General features: G+C 52.3%; 1 protein-coding gene across 3 annotated transcripts in view; it reads left to right on the forward strand.

The window, feature by feature from the left end:
• Nucleotides 1–4517: 4517 nt before the first annotated feature.
• The window catches only part of DAGLA (diacylglycerol lipase alpha), a 57033-nt gene continuing 42032 nt past the window's right edge, over nt 4518–19518 (forward strand). The window contains exons 1-3 of one of the 3 annotated variants that reach the window (XM_032111762.1): nt 4518–4637; nt 5060–5165; nt 6998–7087. The gene's annotated coding sequence lies outside the window, so the exon portion shown is untranslated. Of the gene's footprint in view, nt 4687–5059; nt 5166–6997; nt 7088–19518 lie in introns of all 3 variants that reach the window. The other 2 variants (XM_032111763.1, XM_032111761.1) reach the window with 2 other exon arrangements.

Below are 19518 nucleotides of genomic sequence, written 5' to 3' on the forward strand. Positions count from 1 at the left end.
TGGAGCAGCCTGGGATAGTGGAAGGTGTCCCTGCCCATGGCAAGGGGGTGGAACGGGATGAGCTTTGAGGCCCCTTCCAACCCAACCTGTTCCAGAATTCCATGTCTGATCCCTTCAGGTGCCTGACAGAGGTTTCCCAATTCCTGCCCTGCCTTTGGGTGGCATTCCAGCCTCTGGTGTGCCAGCCTGAGCCTGAATTTGGACTTCCAGCTTATCCCTGGATCAGCTGTCCTCAGGTTTGGCTCCGACTGGGATGTCTCCCCTCTGAATTAACTGGTTTTTAGGGATTCAGGCTCAGGGGTGGGACAGCAGCCTGGGCCCTCCAAATCCCCTCCTGGTGTTGGAGGAACCACAGGAAGCCGAGGCAGCTGCAGGGGGAGATTTCTCTGAACGTCTGGAGCATGGGAGAAGCCTCTCCATTAGGGAATGATTTTCAGTTAAGGTTTGAGTGATGCTGCTTCTCTGCAGAGCTGCAGCAGCTGCTCCTGCTGGGGGGGACTCTGCCAGCCGCTCATCCCTGCCTTGGGAGCTTCCCAGGGCTCGGGAATGACACGGAGGCTCGGGCCGGGAGGTGCTGGCTCGGGGGGCATCTGGGAAGGGCGGGATTCTGGGGAGATGTGCTGGGATCATGAAGGATTGGAGGAGTCTGGAGGCACCGGATTAGCAGCGCTTTGGTAGGAGGCGATGGAGGCTGGTGGCTCCGGAGAGTCGCGGGCGGGAATCGCGCTGGGAAGGCAGAGAGGGAGGGAGGGCTGGGAAGGCACAGCCACCACGGGGATGGAAGCAAACCCAGGCACTTCCCGCTCGGTGACATGGGAATGGGGGGCAGGGATGCCTGTTGCTGTGGTTTTTAAAAGCGCTTCCCAAATGCCGGTTGGGAACCGCCGGGTTTGGTGGGAATTTTGTGTGGAATTACGGTTGGCTGCGCAGAGGGAGCAGCCTCGGGTTGTGCCAGGGAAGGTGTACATTGGATACGGAGGAAAACTCCTTCATGGAAAGGGTTGTCAGGCGTTGGAACAGGTCCCAGGGGTGGAGTCCCCATCCGTGGAGGGATTTAAAATCCATGTGGATGTGGCACTTGGGGACGTGGGATAGTGGTGGCCTGGGAACAGTCGGACTCCGTGATCTTGGAGGGCTTTTCTGACCTCAGTTCGTCAATAATTGATATTCCCAAGAGAGCAAGAGGCAGTGGGTGAGGCACTGGAATTCTTTCCCCTGGAGGGGATGTCGGGATAATGCTGTTGTCCACCTTTCCCCGGTGGCCTGTCCCCTTTGAGAACGACAAGAACACCTTCCCAAGACTCTTGTTGCCATCATCCCTTGGAATTCAGCCAGCTGGAACAGCCTGTGCCTGCTGCAGGGGTGACAGAGCCCAGCCTGGTGTTTGCAGGGATTGAGGAGGTGGTTCGGATAACCTGGATGTTGGAATCCCTGCAATTTCAGGGAGATTGTTGCACTCCCAGCCTCGTTCCCACCGTTTCCGTATGATTTGTTGTAATACTAATGGAGCAGCTGAGGGGAATTGGCAGGGTTGGGATGGAGGAGGAGAGGGGCTCGTTACCCCGGGAGTAACGGAGCGTCTGGCTCCGACTGGGAGCCCAACAGGAGCAGGATTTCGGAGCAGCGGGATTGGATGTGCTGTGCCTGGGGGCGGTGGCAACGACAACAAACTGAATAATAATAATAATAAAAAGCTTCCCATGTTCCCAGCTATTCCTGGAGCCTCGTTCCTTGTCCAAATCTCCTGGAGGAGGGGGCTGGTTTGCTTTCAGGTTTAGGACAGTCCTTAACCCTGGAATCTGTTGGCTTTTTTTGTCAGGGCACCGGGATCAGCGGAGCTGGATGGGTTCTCTGTTGACTGAGTCCTTCCTGGCACGTTCCAGGGATCTTCAGAGCTCCAAGGCTGCCTACAGAGGTCTGGACTTTTCCTGGGTGCTGACATGGAGAATTCCAAGGCTGTGGTGTGAACCAGCCCCGTGCCATATCCATGTGTTGAGGAATGATGCTCCAGCTGGTAGAACGCCACAGAATTCCCTCGCCCTCACGTTCCCGGGCCATTCTTGCACAAACAGCACACATCCATCCAGAGGTGAGTAAGGAATCCCTGAAGCCACTGGGGCCTCTGGAGGATGGATGGTGGAGCCCTGATGGAGAGGCTGCATCCGAGGTATCCATGGGGATAACCCAGCTGATGGATGCCTGGGATGCTCCAACTCTCCTTTACATCCCTCTGAAGGTGTAGGACTCCTGGGAATGTGTGTAGTCTCCCTGCCATTGCCCCGGGCATTTAGAGCCAGGCTCAACCCTTTCCCACAGGTTGGGAAGCTCTGAAGTGAATGGATTTGCTCTGGAGGCTGGAGGTGGGGACGGATCCGTGCGAACATCCCGTCTTTTGTGACAGGCTCAAATTAATTCCTTAATTCCCTTAAATGCTTCGCCACCCGCCCTCTGTGTCATGACAGAGGGAAAAGATGGGATTTCTGAGGGCATTAATCCTTTCCCTTCATGCTTTAGGGAATGTTCACGCATCCAGTCTATCCAAAACATTCCGAAATTGCCTGTAAATGGCGTCACTGCCGTACAGGAGTCAGGGACAGGAGCCCTGGGGATCACTGGCATGAATCCCAATGCTGGAGCTGGGCTGGAAGTGCAATCTGGTCCTTGCAATCTGGTGGAGCCAGGCTGCAGAGGGGCAGCTGGAGCAGCTGGAACGCAGAAATCCTGAGCTGTATCGGATTAATTGCCTGGTGTCCATTAATTGGCAGGATCTGGGCTGGGATGGGCTCTATCCCACCCCTTGGAAAGCCTCGGATGGCTTCCGATTGTATTTCCCCGAATAAAAGAGTCATTTCCAGTGTTCCTGAGCTTCTTCCCTCTGTCTGCTCCAGGTTTGGGGGCTTCCAGGGGTGCCTGCCTGCCCGGGAGCGGATCGTGCCAAAGGGAGACCTTGGAAGTGCCACAGGCTGGATGAAACGATTTGTCGGAATGCTAAATTTGGCAGCAGCTTTTCATCCGAACCGGAGCCACTTTGCACCTGTCTGGGAAGATAAAGGGGCTCGGAATGAGCGTGAGTGGGATTTTTCTGCCTGAACGGGATACAAAGGCCTCGGCACAAATGAATTCCGGAGCTTCAAAGCTTTTCCTTGAATGTTTTTCCGCCCCTGTCAGGCTGTTTTATTTCCCAGGTACGGTGATATCACCCAGCAGACCATTTGAAGGCTGCTCCACTTGCTTTAAGGAGGAATGGGCAGGCGAGGATGTGCCGCTATTCCCTGCTGGATCAGCTTTTCTGGGACAGGGATGATTTCTTTTTTTTTTTTTTTGCTATTTTTCTAGGCTGTTTTTTTCAGTAGGAGCATCTAAGTTGTGTCCTTGGATGATGGCAGCTGCTGTGTCCAAAGGGAATCGCTGTCCTTCCTCCCGAACGGGATGGTCGCTGCGGTGTGTCCATACTTACGAGTGTTTATTTGGGAAAAAGGTGATCGGTCGGAAGGGATCTTAAAGCTCATCCCATTCCACCCCCCCGCCGTGGGCAGAGACACCTCCCACTATCCCAGGGTGTGCTCCAAGTCCTGTCCAAGGTGGCCTCGGACACTTTCGGGGATGGAGGAGCCACAGCTTCCCTGGGAAATCTGTTCCAGGGCCTCACTGCCCTGACAGGGGAGAATTTCTTCCCAATATCCCATCTAACCCTGCCCTCTGGCAGTGGGAAGCCTTCCCTCTTTTGCTGTCACTCCACACTCTTGTGAACAGCCTCTCTCCATCTTTCTCGGGAACATTTCCTGACAGGAAAGTGCTGACTTTTCCATGCTGGGCGCTGGAAGCGTGAGGGAGCGGACACCTCTGTGCTGTGCTCGGTAGTTCTCCAGAGGGCAGGGATGTTGGGAGAGCCCCAGGTGTGGCTGAGGGGAGATTTTGTTGCTTCCTAAATTCCCCGGTTGGAGGGGAAGAGGCAGGTGGGGGTCGGGCTGTGCTCCCAGGGAACAGAGACAGGACAGGAGGAAATGGCCTCAAGCTGTGCCAGGGCAGGTTCAGGTTGGACACCAAGAAGGAATTTCCTCATGGAAAGGGCTGTCAGCCATTGGAAGGGGCTGCCCAGGGAGGTTTGGAGTCTCCTCCCTGGAGGTGTCCAGGGAAGGCCTGGAGGGGGCACTCAGTGCTCTGGGCTGGGGACAAGGTGGGGATTGTCACGGGCTGGACTCCGTGGTCCTGGAGGTCTTCTCCAAGGGAATTGGTTCTTGTGGGATCCTTCCGTGATTCTTGTGCGATCTTTCCGTGATAACGTCGGTAGCGCAGGTGACCCCCAGCCCAGCGGAGGCCTCTGCTCGCAGCAGGTGGGGTTTGCTTGGATCCCAGCGAGGATTCCCGGCTGGAACCGCGGCCAGCCCGGGATTGCCCCGCCCCGTGGCACTGTCGCCGGCCGCCGCCAGGCGGCGCCACGGCGCCCCGCACCCCCCGTTGCCGTGGCGACCGCAGGTTGCGTAGCGGCCCTTACGCAGTTGACGCAGTGGGCGGCCCCGGCGAAGCGGGGGCGGCCCCGGCAGGGCGGAGGCGGCGTTGGAGAATCGGGGGCCGCAGGGCCCCCGGCATGGAGGAGGCGGCGGCGGCCGCGGCGCTCCCGAGGCAGCGGCAGCGAGGTGAGGGCCGGCGATGGGAATGCGGCAGCGGGGGCCGGCGCTGCGGCAGGTGCGGGGGAGCCGGGAGGGCGCTGGGAGGGCCGGGGGTGCGCCCGCCGCCGCCCCCCGCCCCGCTCGGGTGCAGGCCCGTGGCGGCCCGGGGGTCTGGATCCCGCGGGAAGCGCGGCGTTCCCGCCGGGAGGGCCCCGCTGCGTGTGGCCTGCGCGCCCTGGGAAGCGGTGGGCTGCCACCTGCGGCCCTGGAAAGGCGCCATCCTGGCCCGGGCAGGTGCGGGGCGTGAAGGTGATCCCCGGGTTTGGGATTCGGGGTCCTGCGGTGGGAGGCGGGAGCGCTGCTGCTGGATGTCCAGGGAGGAGAGGCTGCGGTGTGGATGTGGGTGTGACACAGGGATTCTTGCTCCCAGCTTTTATTACTTCCCGCAGGGAATGGTACCTGACTTGAGCAACGCGGGCGGATGCTGAGCCGTGGCCGCAAAAATCCCAAATTTAGGCTCGCAGGCAGCTGCGGAAGTGATATATCCTTATAAAAGTAAGGAAGATGTCGCTCCGAGGTCTTGGAGCTGGGATGCTGCCAGGCTGCTCAGCCAGAATTCCCGCTGTGCCCAGTTCTGGGAATTAGTGCCTGCTGGTGTGTTTGGGACAGGCTTCAGTTGGCACTGGGAATGTGGGAATGGGGATTGCCGAGCCTGGTGCACGGCATGGTCCTTAGAGCGTGCTCCAGGTGGGAATTCACACAGTGATTCCCAAAGGCAGGATATATAACCCCGGGACCATGAAAGCAGCACAGCTCTGGGAAACGGTTTTAAAGGAGAGGGGTATTCCAAGGTGGGAATCTCCCACCTGGATGAAACTTAGTGGGGATGACTTGCTGCAGCCTCCTGGCAGGACAGGGAGCAGCACCCGAGTTTTTGTGGTCAGGGTGAGTGTTCTTAAGTGGGAGATAGTGAAATTGTGGGAAGTGGCTCTTGGAAAGCTTCGGACTCTCCGTGATTCTGGCGTTGGTGTATCCCGTGGGCACCGCTGGAAAAAGCTTTCCAAGTGGGAAACCTGAGCTGGGGGAAGGTGTTCGCTGTGCCAGGTGATGGTTGTCGGGGTCATAAAAGTTGCATGGGGGTCTTAAAGCTGCTGGTGAAATTCCAGCAGTGCCAGCTTGGACGGGGAATGGCCGAGGGGATCGGGAATGGCTGACAGGGACAAGAGATTTGGAAAAGCATCTGTTACGTGGTAAATGATACAAATAACCTGGAATTTCTGCAGCCAAAACCCTTCAGCCAGGAGCAGGATAAAATTCCCCCTTTAAATGGGAATTTAAATCAGAAAGTTGGGAGTTGGCAGCTCTGCTGCAGGGGGTCAAAATCAGGGATTTAAGGATATGGACTGTGGGCTGATTTTGTCAGTGCTGGCCTAAAAAAATCCAGATTTGACCCGAATTCCAGTTTAAATTAAGGCACTGGGCACTTTTTGCCCTCTACCTGCACAGCCAGATCCGGATCCCAGAGACAGGGAATGCTGTAAATCCCTGGCAGCTCTGTGGTTGCTGGGAAAAGGGCGGTGAGAAAGGGAAACTTCTCTGGGCTGTGTCCACTTGTTCTGTTTCCAGAGGGCTGGGAAGGAGCAGTTGTGCAACGATGGGATTTGAGGAAAGTGCCGTGCCAGGAGGGAAAGCGGGAAGGCTGAAAATGCTCCTCCCAATGACCAAAAATGTGGGGAAAAACCCCTCAAAATCCTATGTTTTGGAACTTTGTTAAAATTCCCTGGACAAACAATTAGAGGAACCAAAAAGAAACCCCTGCTTGGGGATTTTTTTTGGACTTTGTGTGGGAATCTCAGTCCTGTTCCTTGTGCTCTCCCTCCTCGTGGAAGTTAATTAATTGGGAGCTGGCTGCTCCAAACGAGGTCACTTGGATTTCGGAGCTGCCGTATCATTGTATGGGTTTGCAAAATCAGGATTTAAGGCTTTTGTGCATTAGAAAATTTTCCTTAAAGCGGCATAATCCTGGGGTTTGGGGGTCTTTTCCAGGCAGCTGGAAAGATGTAGGGAGGAAAAGTGTTAAAACTGGAGGGTGTAAAGTTCAGGATGCTGCTCAGCTTTGGATGGAGAAGAGTTTGGAGAAGCTTCCAGTCATTCCCAGGCCTGGCTGTCATTTGTGAAACTTCCTTGGACTAAACCAGCAGGAATTCCCTTCTGTCCCAAACATCCCTGTCCCATCCGAAAGCTTTTTTTTTTTGGGGGAATTAAACCTTTATACCTCCCCTAGACCACGCAGCTTTATTTTGGGGAGCCTGCACCCTGCTTTTCCTCCCTTCCCGTTCCATCTTTCCCAAATAAATAACCCTTGGTTCCACCTCTGCTCCCAACAGCAATCCAGCTGATGAATAAGAACATCCCGAGCTGGATCCAGCCCTGGAGTTTGAGGAATTTCCAGTTCAAGGCGCAGCAGTTGAGATGGGGTGAGTGAAACCATTTGAATCCGCTCTCAGAGCTGCAGGGCCGGAGTTTCTCGGGAGCTGGGAGCGGATGAAAGTGGCCTTTGTGCCATGGGGAGTGTGACAAATGGACTTTTGTGGGATCTGCGGAGAGCGCCGGGATGTTTATTCCTGCTGGGATAGATGGGAGTCAATCCGGCTCTTCACGCCAGTTGGGAGCTGCTATTTTCATTATTCCATACAGGATATTGTTCATTTAGGTGTGCTCTTATATTTTGTGGATTTTTAAGGAGAAATCAGGGCGGAAAAAACCCCCAAAACCTGGAAAATTTGCCAGGTGCAGCACCTGCCCAGCTTGGAACTTTGAGGATGGAGGGAATTGAAATGGTTTTCCAGGTTTTGATTAGAAATGGGAAAGTTTGTCCTGCTGAGGAATATCCTGCCCTGAAATATGGACAAAAGTGCTGCTGGACCTTAGGGGGGCTTTTGGATCCAGGATGTGACTCCTGCAGAGCTTTAGGAAAAACGTGCCCTGTACCTTCAGGCATTCCTTCTGCTCTTTCCTCCTTTTTTGTCCTTTCTCCCCTCCTTCCCAGGGGAAGGCACGTGGATCCCTTAGCTCTGGATCTCTTTGGAAAGATGAAATAAAAAAGCGTTGGATTATTTTCCTCTTCCTTGCAGCAGGAGCTGGAAATCTGCATGGCAGGCAGAGACTGTCAGGAATTCTGTCCCGGGCTCTTAATCCAGGAGTTTCTTTTTTAACTCAAATCCTTCCTTAACTGCCCTTGTGCAGATCCCTGAAAATCCTCATCCCACCCCATCCATTGGCATTTCTCCCCCTCTCTGAGGAGCCTTCTGAGCTCCTCTTCAAAGATGTGTGGAATTGCATGAAAATTCCTGGCTTTTCATTCCCTTCCAGCTGAGGTTTTGATTCCTGTGTGTTCCCTTGGTGTGGAATTAAAACAAGGAGGTTCCTCAGGCATGGCTTTGAGCTCAATAGGAATTTTTCCCTGGAAACCGGATACAAGATGTAATTTAGAGCCTTCAATTCCAAGTTCTCCTGGTGTTTTCCACTTGCCATTTCATCAGAAGTCAGTGGCAAAAATCCCAGTGCAGCTCACTTGTACCCATTAGTAAAGGTGGGAATGCCACCTTAAATGAGCATTTTCCATGGCTTTTTTCCTCTGGAACATGTTTCCTTGGGATTTCTTGGCCTGGAGGTTTGATTGTCACCACAGACCTGAGTGATCCTGAGTTTGGATCCAGGCAGGCTGCAGGACAGAATCCTTATCCTTACTCTTTTGGAATAAAATGCTGAATCCCTCGGGCCACCTTAAAACATTTGAACTGGATAATGGGAAGAAACAGGAAAATTCAGGACGATCCTTTTATAGTTCAGTGCAGTAAAGAGAAAATGGGCAGGTTGGGGTGGAATTCAGTCCTTTCTTCCCTGAAAGGTGCTTTTCTTCCCTGGAAGGTTCCCATTTGGATGTGTCCTGCTGCTCCATGTCTGCTGGAAGTTGGAATTTCCACAGCTCTGCATCCTTTGGGATGAAATTGAATATTCTGTCATGGCTTGTCTTTGCAGCCCAGATCCCTGGTGTTGACACAGCCTTGATGTATTTTTGGAATATGGATTTCAGCTCCAAACTGGGAGCCTCTGGAGGCTTGGCTTTTCCCATTGGATCTGCTAAATGATCCTGCAAATTGGTGCTGGTTTCTCCCGTGGGAAATGAACTGTTTCACCTCCCAGAAAATCAGAACAGGGCAGGTGCTGCTCGGGAGTTTCCAGCGTCTCAGCCAGCCAGGGATTGTCCTGAAAAAAGTGGATCCTGCTCTGCTTGGATCCCATGGTTAGAATCCTGGAATGGTTTGGGTTGGAAGGGGCCTTAAAGCTCATCCTCTATCCCAGGTTGCTTCCAGCCCCATCCAACCTGGCCTTGGACACTTCCATGGATCCACAACTTCCCTGGGCATCCTATTTCTTGGTGATATCCAGATCCCAAAAATGTTCTTCTTTTTCCTCTGGGCCACATTTAACCTTTGGAAGCACATTCCCCTTTCTGTGACTCCGGGTTTTTTCCAGCTGATTCAGTTGTTTGTCACCATCTCCATGGCACCGGAGCATCCGCTAATGACAACCAGCACTTCCCCAAATGAGAGCATTCAGGGATGAACTGGATTTTTCCTTGGAGAGGGGAAAACACATGCCCTGTCAGAGGAAGGAGAAAAACTTCCCAGAAAAGCAGGAATTTGTGATTTGTGCTGCTCATTTTCCTCCCTGGATAGAGTGGGGAATAAGGGCAAATTTCCTGGAGAGATCCTGCTCTCTGTGGGATTGCTCTTCCCTCTCCCTTTGTCAGTTTTCCCTCATTTTCTAGTGGAAAAAGAGGCATCCATGTTCCAAAACTGGAAGGATCAGAGCTTTCCTCAAAATCCACTGACTAATCCAGGGGCAAAATTCCCTTTCCCTTTGTGGAAATGTGGTGTTAAAACTTCTGCAGGAAGCCACAGGCTGCTTTGTCTGGAAAACCTTGTTCCCTCTAAGTTTTGTGGCTATTCCTGGATCAATGTGTTGCTTTTGGAAAAAGGTCTTTTGGCCCTTAAAAAAACAAGGGATCATGTTTTCTTCCCGAGCCCGTTTGAACACCTCCAGTGCCATAATGGAATTTAGCTCAGTAGGAAATGGGCACATCCCCAAATCCAGTGTTATCCTCAGTTATTCCAAGGCCTGGAAGAGCCAGAGGTAGAGAGCTTTGTTGCATGGAACTCTTTGCCTTATGGAATCCCAGCAGGCAAGGAGAATTTCGGGATTCTCCGAGGCCTTGCTCTGACTTTGTGTTCCCCTTGGATGAGGGCGGAGGAACGGGGAGAGGCGGCTTGGGAGGTGGGAAGCACGTGGGAAGCTGCAGAAAACGCTCGGGAATGGGCGGCTGAGTAAGTGTGGAGCCTCCTGGGAATACTGGCAGAGCCGGTGAAATTCCCTTGTGAGGTGGGGAGCAGGAATTTGGGGAGGGAAGTCGGGAACATGCCAATGCTGGAAGTTTCTCTGTTATCTAACGTGCGAGTCTGCAGGATGTGTTTTATCCTGGAGAAAAGGAGGATCAGGGGGACCTTCTCATTCCTTACAAATCCGTGACTGGATGTGGGAGCCAGGTGGGATTGGGCTCTTCTCCCAGGGAACAAATGACAGGACCGGAGGGAACAGCCTCAAGTTGCACCAGGGGAGGTTTAGGCTGGATATTGGGAATATCTCTTCATGGAAGGAGTTGTAAAGCACTGGAAGATGCTGCCCAGGGCAGTGGTGGGGTCCCCATTCCTGAAGGGATTTAAAATCCATGCGGATGTGATGCCTGGGGGACATGGGTTAGTGGGTTAATTGTTGGATTTGATGATCCAAGTCTTTTCCAACCTTAACAATTCCATGATCCTCTATGGGCAGGCCAGGTGCTCCTGAGGGGTTTGATGTTCCCAGCTCTTCCCATGTCCTTCATAGCATAACCCACATTTTGTGTCCATGGATTTGCTGGCTCCTTGGGTGTTTGTTCCCTGGAATGGCTTGGAACCCTGGTTTCCCACTATTTCTGGGCAGGAACTCCAAGGATTGTCACATTTAGCCTTTATTCCTTGGGACACACGAGGTTAATTTGGTCCTCAAGGGGATGATCCTGCCAGATTTTCCTTCTCCTGGGGGGCGACAAGACAGGGAAGTGAACTTTTGGAATTACGTCATCCGCAAGCCCGGTAAGGGCTCTCGGTTCCGGATTTTTGGGATACACTGAGGGGGTTCAGGCAGCGGAACTGATCCGAGGTGGCTTTTAACGGCTCTGGGCTCACCCAAATCCTTCTGGCTCAGGAGAGCGGAAGGGAATGCGCTGTGTTTGTTCACTGGATGCTCATCCCAGGGGTCGGATTAGTTCAGCGTTCCGTGGCAGCTCCGACCGGGTGGACGAGGTGCTGGGGAGGTGTCACCTGGGCAGGCCGAGGAAGAGGCGGAGTTGCCCAAGGGAACGTGGGAATCTCTCCAACACGGAGGATCCTGGACTCTCCTCAGCCGCTTATCCTCTTAAAACCTTGGGATGTTGCGCAACAGACAAGTCAGTCATAGGATATCCCAAGTTGGAAGGGATCCACAGGGATCATGGAAATCCCGCTCCCGTTGTCCTTGGTGTTCCCAGCTGCCATTGTATTTATCCTGTCGTTTTCCAGCTGCTCTCCTCATTTTTCTTGTTAACTCTTCGTTGATCAACATCTGGAAGCGGGATATGGATTGAGGGGAGCGAGAGGCGCTTCCCACTGCCAAGGAATGAGGCCTCTCTTTCCAGGAAAGCCTAGGCAGGGGGGTTTTGGAAAACCAGGTGGAATGGGAAGAACTCATCCTGGTTCCTGCTCCTGCAGCTGCAGATTTTGCCTTGTGTGTGCCAGAGCTGGGAAATGCCTCCCTTTGGAGTGCAAAAAGCATGGAAGGGTGTGGTCGGAGCAATCCGGAACCTTTTCACCTGAAAGCACCTGATTTATGACACCAAAATCCCAATGTTCACATGGATTTGTTTGGCGAACCGGTCGGCTCTGAGTTCCCTGGGGCTGGGCCAAAACACTCCCTCCTGCCTGGCATGGAAAACACAGCCCCGGAGCCTCCGCTCCGGAGCACGAGGGCTCAACGTTCCCAAAAAACAGTGAGTTGGCCTTTCCGTTCTTCCAGCAGGTGCCGTTTGGTTTAACCTTAGTATTTAGGGAAGTTGGTTGGGTGGAGAGTGGGAGCGAATCCCCTTTTCCCTCTGGAGTACTTCCATCATTTCAGCGTGTCAGGGCCTGGAGGTTTTATATGGATAGGATGAAAGCAGATGGATCTTCTGCCTCAACGTCTGGAGGTGCAAGGTGTTGTGCTGGAGGGTGGGATACTGGAATTCCTGGTTGTCCAGGCCTGGAGAAGCGGGAGATCCTGTTCCCAGACAACATGACCATTTGTTTCCCTGTACTTTATACAGCTATCCTGGTGTTTGCTCAGCTCCTTACAGCTAGCTCCAAAGGTTTTCCAGGGATTTGCATTTCGCATTGGAGCTTTTGTTTAAGCTCTGGATTTCTTGAGGAGAAAAAGTGACAAATCCAATTAGGAGAGAGGAAGAGGGAGGAATTTAGGATTACACAAGACGTGGTGGCCCTCAGGACTGTGGCTGCTGCTCCCTTTTTGTAGGAAAAAGGAGAGCAGTGTTCTTTTACCTTTCCCAATATTTATCGTATTCCTGCTGCCGAGGCTCCATTAGGCATTGCTGCTCCTGGAAAAGGAGATGAGGTTGGAAGTTCTCATGTTCCTATGGGAACAGGGAGTTGCAAGGCTTGGAGTTCTCATTTATAAGGAGATTTGTCAAGAAAGATGGGAAAGGGATTCAATTTCTGACTCAAGTGGGAAACCAAGATTCCTTCTGTCCCGGTTGGCTCCTGACTCTGAGTTGTCCCGTTCCAGGCTGCTCTGTGGCCTCGGAGTTAATTACAAGTTGGATAAGGAGATGCCCGAATCCGCCCTGCTGTTGTTTTGCTGACTCAGCAGCCCGGTGCTCCTTTTTTTAGAGAGAGCGGCAGCAAAAAGACCACCCTGGATTCTGGATGCTTGTGGAGCAGGGTTAGGAGCCCCTTTGGGATGAGTTTTCCAGGCTCAGCTGTTCCTTAATCTGCTTTTCCCACCTCCTTGGAAGCAGATAAGATGTTCAGGACAGAGAAATCCATTTTTTCCCCCCAGTGCAGCTGTTGTTTAAGTAGCTCCCAAGGAATATGGGACTTTGCCCAGCCCTGTCTGCATGCCTCTTCCTGGGAATATCGCCCCACGTGTGTTCAGAAATGTTGGGAGTGGGGGAGAGCCGGGAAAACAGCTGCATTGTGTGAGGGAAGAGGAACGGCCGTCCCAAAGTCCACCTGGAAAACTGAAATGGGAAGAAGATGAGAGGTCAATTAAGGAAGAACTGTGGGGTTTTAATGGGTTTCCAGCCAGGTCCAACCGAAAACAGGCACCTGCTGTGGGATGGGGCCTGGATTTCGGTGTGTCGGGATCCTGACTGAAGCAGCTGCGGAGTTTTTTCCCTGTGGGAACTTCCCAAGGGCTCTTCTGCCTCTGCACCGTGGCTGCGTTGTGGTCAGTGCATCCAAGACTCCTGCCTGAGGGATACAATCCCTTCATTTAGCATAAATCTGGGATTTGGGGCTTCTGCCTGAAGGTTGTCATCCCTTATTTTATAGTAATGGGATTGTCTTTTTGCCCCCCAAATTTGGATTTTCCATTAATTAGTGGCTGTTATTAATTATGACTTGGTACTTTATTACTTCAATTTTCCATGTTTCTGGTGCTGTAGAATGGAATTTGAGTTCATCCATCCCTTTGGAGTGCAGGGAAGTTTCGGCTCTCCAGTTGAAGGGGAGCTCTGCCTTCCTTGGAGCCTTTTTCCTTGGAACTATTTTGGGAGCATGATTTCATCTTCCTCCTGGAGCGGGGGAAAAGCCCACCCCAGAAACGTGGGGGATTCAGAGCTTCTGTTCTTCCCTGCAGAAAACCACGGAATTGTGCCTCAGATTTCCCTAAAATGGGGGTGTTGGAACATTGTAGGAGGGAAAAGGGGTGAGTTGCGTGCTGCCAGTGGACGGATCCGCGTTCTCCAGAGGTCACTCCTTGCTGGCAGCCCGGAGCAGGAATGGGATTCCTGGGTGCCGGCAGCTGAGGGAGGGCTCTTTTAAAGAGGCAGCTCCTGCTGGCCTCTCCCAGTGATTCCAACCCCTTGCCTCCTTGTTTTCTCTTGGATGTTTACCTCTGGATTCTTTGGCTCCCATCCTGGTTGTGCTAAATCCTGTGGTGGACTTGGGAAGAGCTGGATGAGGGCGGAGGTGAGATTTTTTTATCCCAACACGTTCGGAGCCTGGATTGTCCCCTGCTCTCCCCACACTGCTTTCCTGGTGGAAACACGGAATTTTCCCATTTTGCTGTGTTGTCTCCTCCCTGGCTTGTCAGGGAGAGGAGGAGGGAGAGAGGGAAGAAGGGATGTGTAGGCTGCTGGTGCTGGAATTTAAAACCTCCTCATGGAAAGGGACGGGGTCATCCCAGTGTCCTTTTTACCTTTTCCAGCTTCACTTCAGGCTGGCAGCTGAAACACCTTGAAAATTCCAGCCAGGAAATCATTTAACTGAGGGGGGGAAGTATTCCTAGTGTCATTCCATAATCTTACTCCCTGGCTTGAGAGGGATCGTTTGAGCTCTTCTGCTGGACACTGATCCCAGCGGGGAGCAAGGAATACGGTGGAGGGAGGAAGAAACCTGTGCACACTCATTTTTTCCAGCTTAAGGAATGCTTGGGTTCATACTGTGCTGGACAATTCCAGGCTAGATGCTGGAGCTGGATATTCCCTGGGTCTGTCTGCCCCACTGTTTCCCTCTTTGCAATGAAAATAAAATCCTTAAGTATCCATGGGCTCTTGAGGTTGCAAAAATGGGAATGTCAGAAGCTGGAGACATAGGTTGATTTCTTTTTTTTCCCCTCTGGAGAAGGTATGCTGTCTGTGGAATGTGGGAAAGACTGTCAGGAACATGGCTGGGAAGGTGTGTGAGAAGCTCCTGGAATTCTGGGAGCTGTTAGGAGTGCTCAAGAGATACCTTCTCCAAGAGACATTTGGAATTCTCTTGGTATTTTGGGAAAAAAATCAAAGCTGTCTGACAAGCCAGGTGACAAGTGACACCTGAGTTGTGCCAGGGGGAGTTTTAAGTTGGACAGTAGGGAAAGTTCCTTCATGGAAAGGGTTGTAAAGCATTGCAACAGACTCCAGTGGCGGAGTCCCCATTCCTGGAAGGATTTAAAATCCATGTGGATGTGGCACTTGGGACAGTGGTGGCCTTGGCAGTGCTGGGGGAATGTTGGACTGGATGATCATGGAGGGCTTTTCCAACGTGAACAATTCCATGATCCGTTTGTCCTTGCTGTTGGACACACAGAAGGTCTCAGCCTGGGATTTTTTGGTGTTCCTGTGGGTTGTCCACAGGGATGCAGGCAAAATTCCTGTTATTCCCTATGAAAAAGACTGGGAATATTTCCCCTTACTGCCTGGAGAAGAACTGTAGGAGATCTCATTTGTGCCTGTGCTCAGAATTTAAGGCTGAGGGAAGGAATTGAGGGAAGAAGAGGTGCAGGATTGGGATGGAGAGGAGTTGGACCTGGGCTGGGATAATTCCTGATCCTTCGGAGCTTCATTATTCCTTAATCAGCTGTGTTAATTACAATACAGTGTTGCTCCCAGGCCTCTGAGCTCCGATCAGGGATGAGGATGTGAACTGAAAAAGGTGGAATAAAGGAGTTTTTTCCAGCTTTGGAAGTTCACTTGCCCCGGCAATAACGGAGTGAGTCACCGAACCCCAGCTCTGGTGCCTGTGATCTCTTCCTGGCTGATAAGAACATTCCCGCCAAGAGCTCTTCCAGGCATTTCCTTTTGAAGCTTAATTGAAAAAGCTCTGGATGATTGGATACTTCATGGTTAATTATAAGATAATTAAAGGAAAGGCGGAAAAATCCACACCTGGACAAATCCTGCCGAAGGAATCGCTGCAGAGGCGCTCCATTTAATTACCGGGATGGCCACACGTTGCCTCGAGAATGAGAGGAAAAAGGACTTTCTTTTCCAGCAGCCTCAAACTGGTCGGGCTGGGAGCCAGGGGCTTGTCCTGGAGTAGATCCCAATATACAGCTTTTTTCCTTATGATCCTGTTTGGATTATAAATTCAAATGTGGAATTCATATCTGCTGGACGAGGGGAAAGGTGGCTCTTCCCAGAGAAATCAATTGCAAAAAGCATCCCTGTGCTGTTGGAGCAGGGATCCTTCCCGTTTTCCGAGGGTTGCCAACTTCCCTGGGCAAGCTTTGAGGTGAATTTTTTTGTCTTTGGGAAAATGGAATTGCTTTCCTTTGCTTTCCAAAAGCTGCGGAGTTACTGGGTTCAGTAGAGAGGGATTGGGATCACCTGGCTGTGGTCCAGGATGCCCAGCAGCCAGGTGCCAAATCCAGGTACAGCCCTGAGGATGATCCTGCTGGAATTTGCTGCAGGAAAGGTGATGTTTTCCCTGTTCAATTCAGACATGGTTTGAAGACAGGCTGGGGTTGCTGGGAATGTTCAGCCTGGACAAGAGAAGGCTCCAGGGAGACCTTAGAGCCTCTTCCAGTGCCTAAAGGGGAGAAGGCTTCCCATTGCCAGAGGGCAGGGATAGATGGGATATTGGGAAGAGGTGCTTCCTTGTGAGGGTGGTGAGGCCCTGGAATGGGTTTTCCAGAGAAGTTGTGGCTGCCCCTGGATCCCTGGCAGTGTCCAAGGCCAGGTTGGATGGGGTTTGGAGCAGCCTGGGATAGTGGGAGGTGTCCCTGCCCATGGCAAGGGGGGATAGAATGGGGTGATTTTAAGGTCCCTTCCTACCCAAACCATCTGGAATTCAGGGGTAGTTTTAGGAGGAGCACATTCTTCTCATTTTCAGGATCATCCTGTCTGTATTTTAGGAATCACATGGTGGTTTTAGGTTCTGGATCACCTCCTGCTGCTCCTGGGTACCTCCTGCTGTAATCCTGCATTCCCCAGCTCCGGAGCTGGTGCATTCCCACATGTGGCTAGTTCGTCTTTCCTGCTCCCCGCTCGCTTGGGAAGGATTGTTCCCGCTTTTGTGTGGTATAACCAATTGTTAGGAACAGTCAGTTCCAATCTGTGCCTTTCAGTTTGTGCCTGCACAGCTCCTTGGAGCCAAGGAATGCTTCTCCAGGGGATTTCTTCAGCTGCAGCTCCGCTCTTGTCACGTGGGGTCTCTGCTTCTGCCTCACCTCCTTTCACCTCCCTCTTGTCCGGCTTTTCCAAACGAGTTCTGGCTCCGGAGCTGGTGGCCGAGAGGGCAGGGACAGTGGCCCTGGAGTGACAACTTTCCAAGCTCTGCTGAGGGACTTCTCCTAACGAGGGGAAGCGAGGAGGGTATGGAAACACAGAGAGTGGTGGCAACAGGGAGAAAAATCCCGAAATGGTTAGGTTTGGAAGGGATTTGGAGTGTGATCCAGTGCCACCCCCTGCCGTGGGCAGGGACACGTTCCACTAGCCCAGGGTGCTCCAAGCCCTGTCCAGCCTGGCCTGGAACACTTCCAGGGATCCAGGGGCAGCCACAGTTTCTCTGGGAAATCCATTCCAGGGCCTCATCGCCCTCCCAGGGAAGAATTTCTTTCCAATATCCATCTAACTCTGGCAGTGGGAAGCATTCCCATTGTCCTGTCACTCTATGCTTTTATCCAAAGTCTCTCTCCAGCAATCTTGGAGCTGCTTTAGGCACTGGAAGGAGCTCCAAGGTCTCCCTGGAGCCTTCCCTTCTCCAGGCTGAGCAAGGTCAGTGTATCAAGGAGACACCAGGAATGTAAATTAGGGAATGAGCATAGAAACAGGAGGAGATTCCTGGTGCCACGGCTGCAGGCAGGAATGTGTGGCCATGCTTCCTGTGGCACCGAGTTTGCCGGATATTTGGAGAGCAGAGATGGGAATCAGCAGTTCCAACTCCAGGATCTGTAGTGATGAATCCACGGGGAGAAACAGGCACAAGGAATCTGTGTCAGCAGGATAAAGTTGGAGTAAATATGCGTGAGTAATTCCAGGAGCAGAGCTGGAAAACCAGAGGGCTGTGGAACTTTAAGGAGGAGATGTACAACTGCCTTATGGAATTAAATAAGTCCTGAGCTTGAAACCGAATCCCTGTCTCCCGGCTCTCCCCGGGGAGCAGCGGGAAGGGCTGGATCCCTGCTGGAAGGGATGAGTGTTGTGGCTGCACGGATCCCGAGGGCCGGGAGAAACTGCGGATCAGCTCCACGTGCAGGCTGTGGGTGGTGAGGAGGAGGGATGTGTGTGCTGGGCTTTGGAAATGCAGCTCCTGGAGTGTCCAAGGAGAAGGGAATATGAAAAAATAAATGTATTTAAGGCTTAAATATGACACAGGATCAGGGAAGCCTGGGCTTGATTCATCCTTGCTTACATAAGCAAAAGGAAAAGAGGATTCCTGCTTTCCATCGCAAATCTGAGATTCAGGAAGAGGCTGGAGACCTCAGCTTGGCAGGATTCAGCCCAGGATTCCAGTTCTAGGTTGCTTGGTTGTCATTAGGGAAGCGCTGCATGGGTGAGAATTCCAGGGAAAAGGAGGAGGAAGCATTTGGTCCGTGGGTCCCGGTGGGTTGGAGAGGTGCGGGACCGGTGCCGTTTGTTCCCTGTGGTGATTCCAACATCTTTATCCCAGCTGGAGGAAAAGCAGGCTGGTAAGTCCCGGAATTTGATTTCCACTGGGTGGGAATGGAATTTGGGACTTAATTCCCTAAACTTGGGAGAGAGTTGGAGCTGCGCGTGCTGGACTGTTGGTGGCTTTCCATGTGCTCTTCCTCGGTGATCTCTGTGTTCCTAATGGACAATGGGCCTTTCTGGGTTGGGATGAGAGAGGAGCTGTTGGGGTGTGGAAGAAGGGACGCTGCTCCCGAGGGTCTCCATGAGGGCTGGAATTTTGGGCTCCTGCAGCAGTGGAAAGGGGGATTTATTCCTAGGAGCGACGACTGAGGCAGGAAAAGTTTTCCCAAGCTGTCATTTGGGTGAGCCAGAGACCTGGAATCTGCCTCCTCCTTCCTCATTCCCTGCTCCTGCTTTCTTTGGATTTTCACTGTAATTAGCAGCTTTACGGGAGCCGGGGCAGAGTTGGCAGCTTCCTTTAGAAAACTGTTCTCCAGGCGGGAATAAAGCAGGGTTCTTCTGCTGGGAATGCTCAGCCTGATGATTTTACTTCCAGGGCTGTTCCCGTGCATTGAGGTGGAAGCCACGGGATGGGAGGGGCAGAACCACATTTCTTGGGAAGTGGCAGCTGGAAATCCGGAGTCAGACTTGAAATGTTCCCTTTGAGTTTAGGAAAAAGGGAAAGAGAATGTTGTCCATATCCAAGCCAAGGACATTTCCGAGCTGAAATTCCCACTTCTCTGCTGTTGTGCATTTAAAATTCCCACCTGTGCCGGTGTTCCTGTCCCGGCCCTTCCCCAGACAGGACTTTGGTGTTTGATCCTTGCTTCCGGGGTAAACATGGAAGTGAAAGTGGATACACACCTGGATTCAGTGTGGAAAGAAGCCCTTGGATAGCAGCAGTCCTTTGGATGCTGGTGATTGTATCACAGGATCTTGCCAGAAAAACGTGGATTCAGGGTTGGATTTTTATTCATAAATATTCCTGTAGGTTCCGGTTTGTCAAATGAACTTGCAAAAATAACTGATTCCAGGATATCCTGATGTTGGAGTGATTTTTGCTGGAGGCGGGGAAAAATCTGGAGTTGGGGCCAAGAAGCCAGATCCTGCTTAATAAGGAATAAGATATTGGAAAGTGGGAATCTGGGAAGGCTTGGGAAGTAACGGGAGAAGGCAGATGTGCAGCGAAACACCAACGTGGTG

Source organism: Corvus moneduloides, chromosome 6 (genome assembly GCF_009650955.1).
Source record: "Corvus moneduloides isolate bCorMon1 chromosome 6, bCorMon1.pri, whole genome shotgun sequence".
In the NCBI taxonomy this organism is placed as follows: Eukaryota; Metazoa; Chordata; class Aves; order Passeriformes; family Corvidae; genus Corvus; species Corvus moneduloides.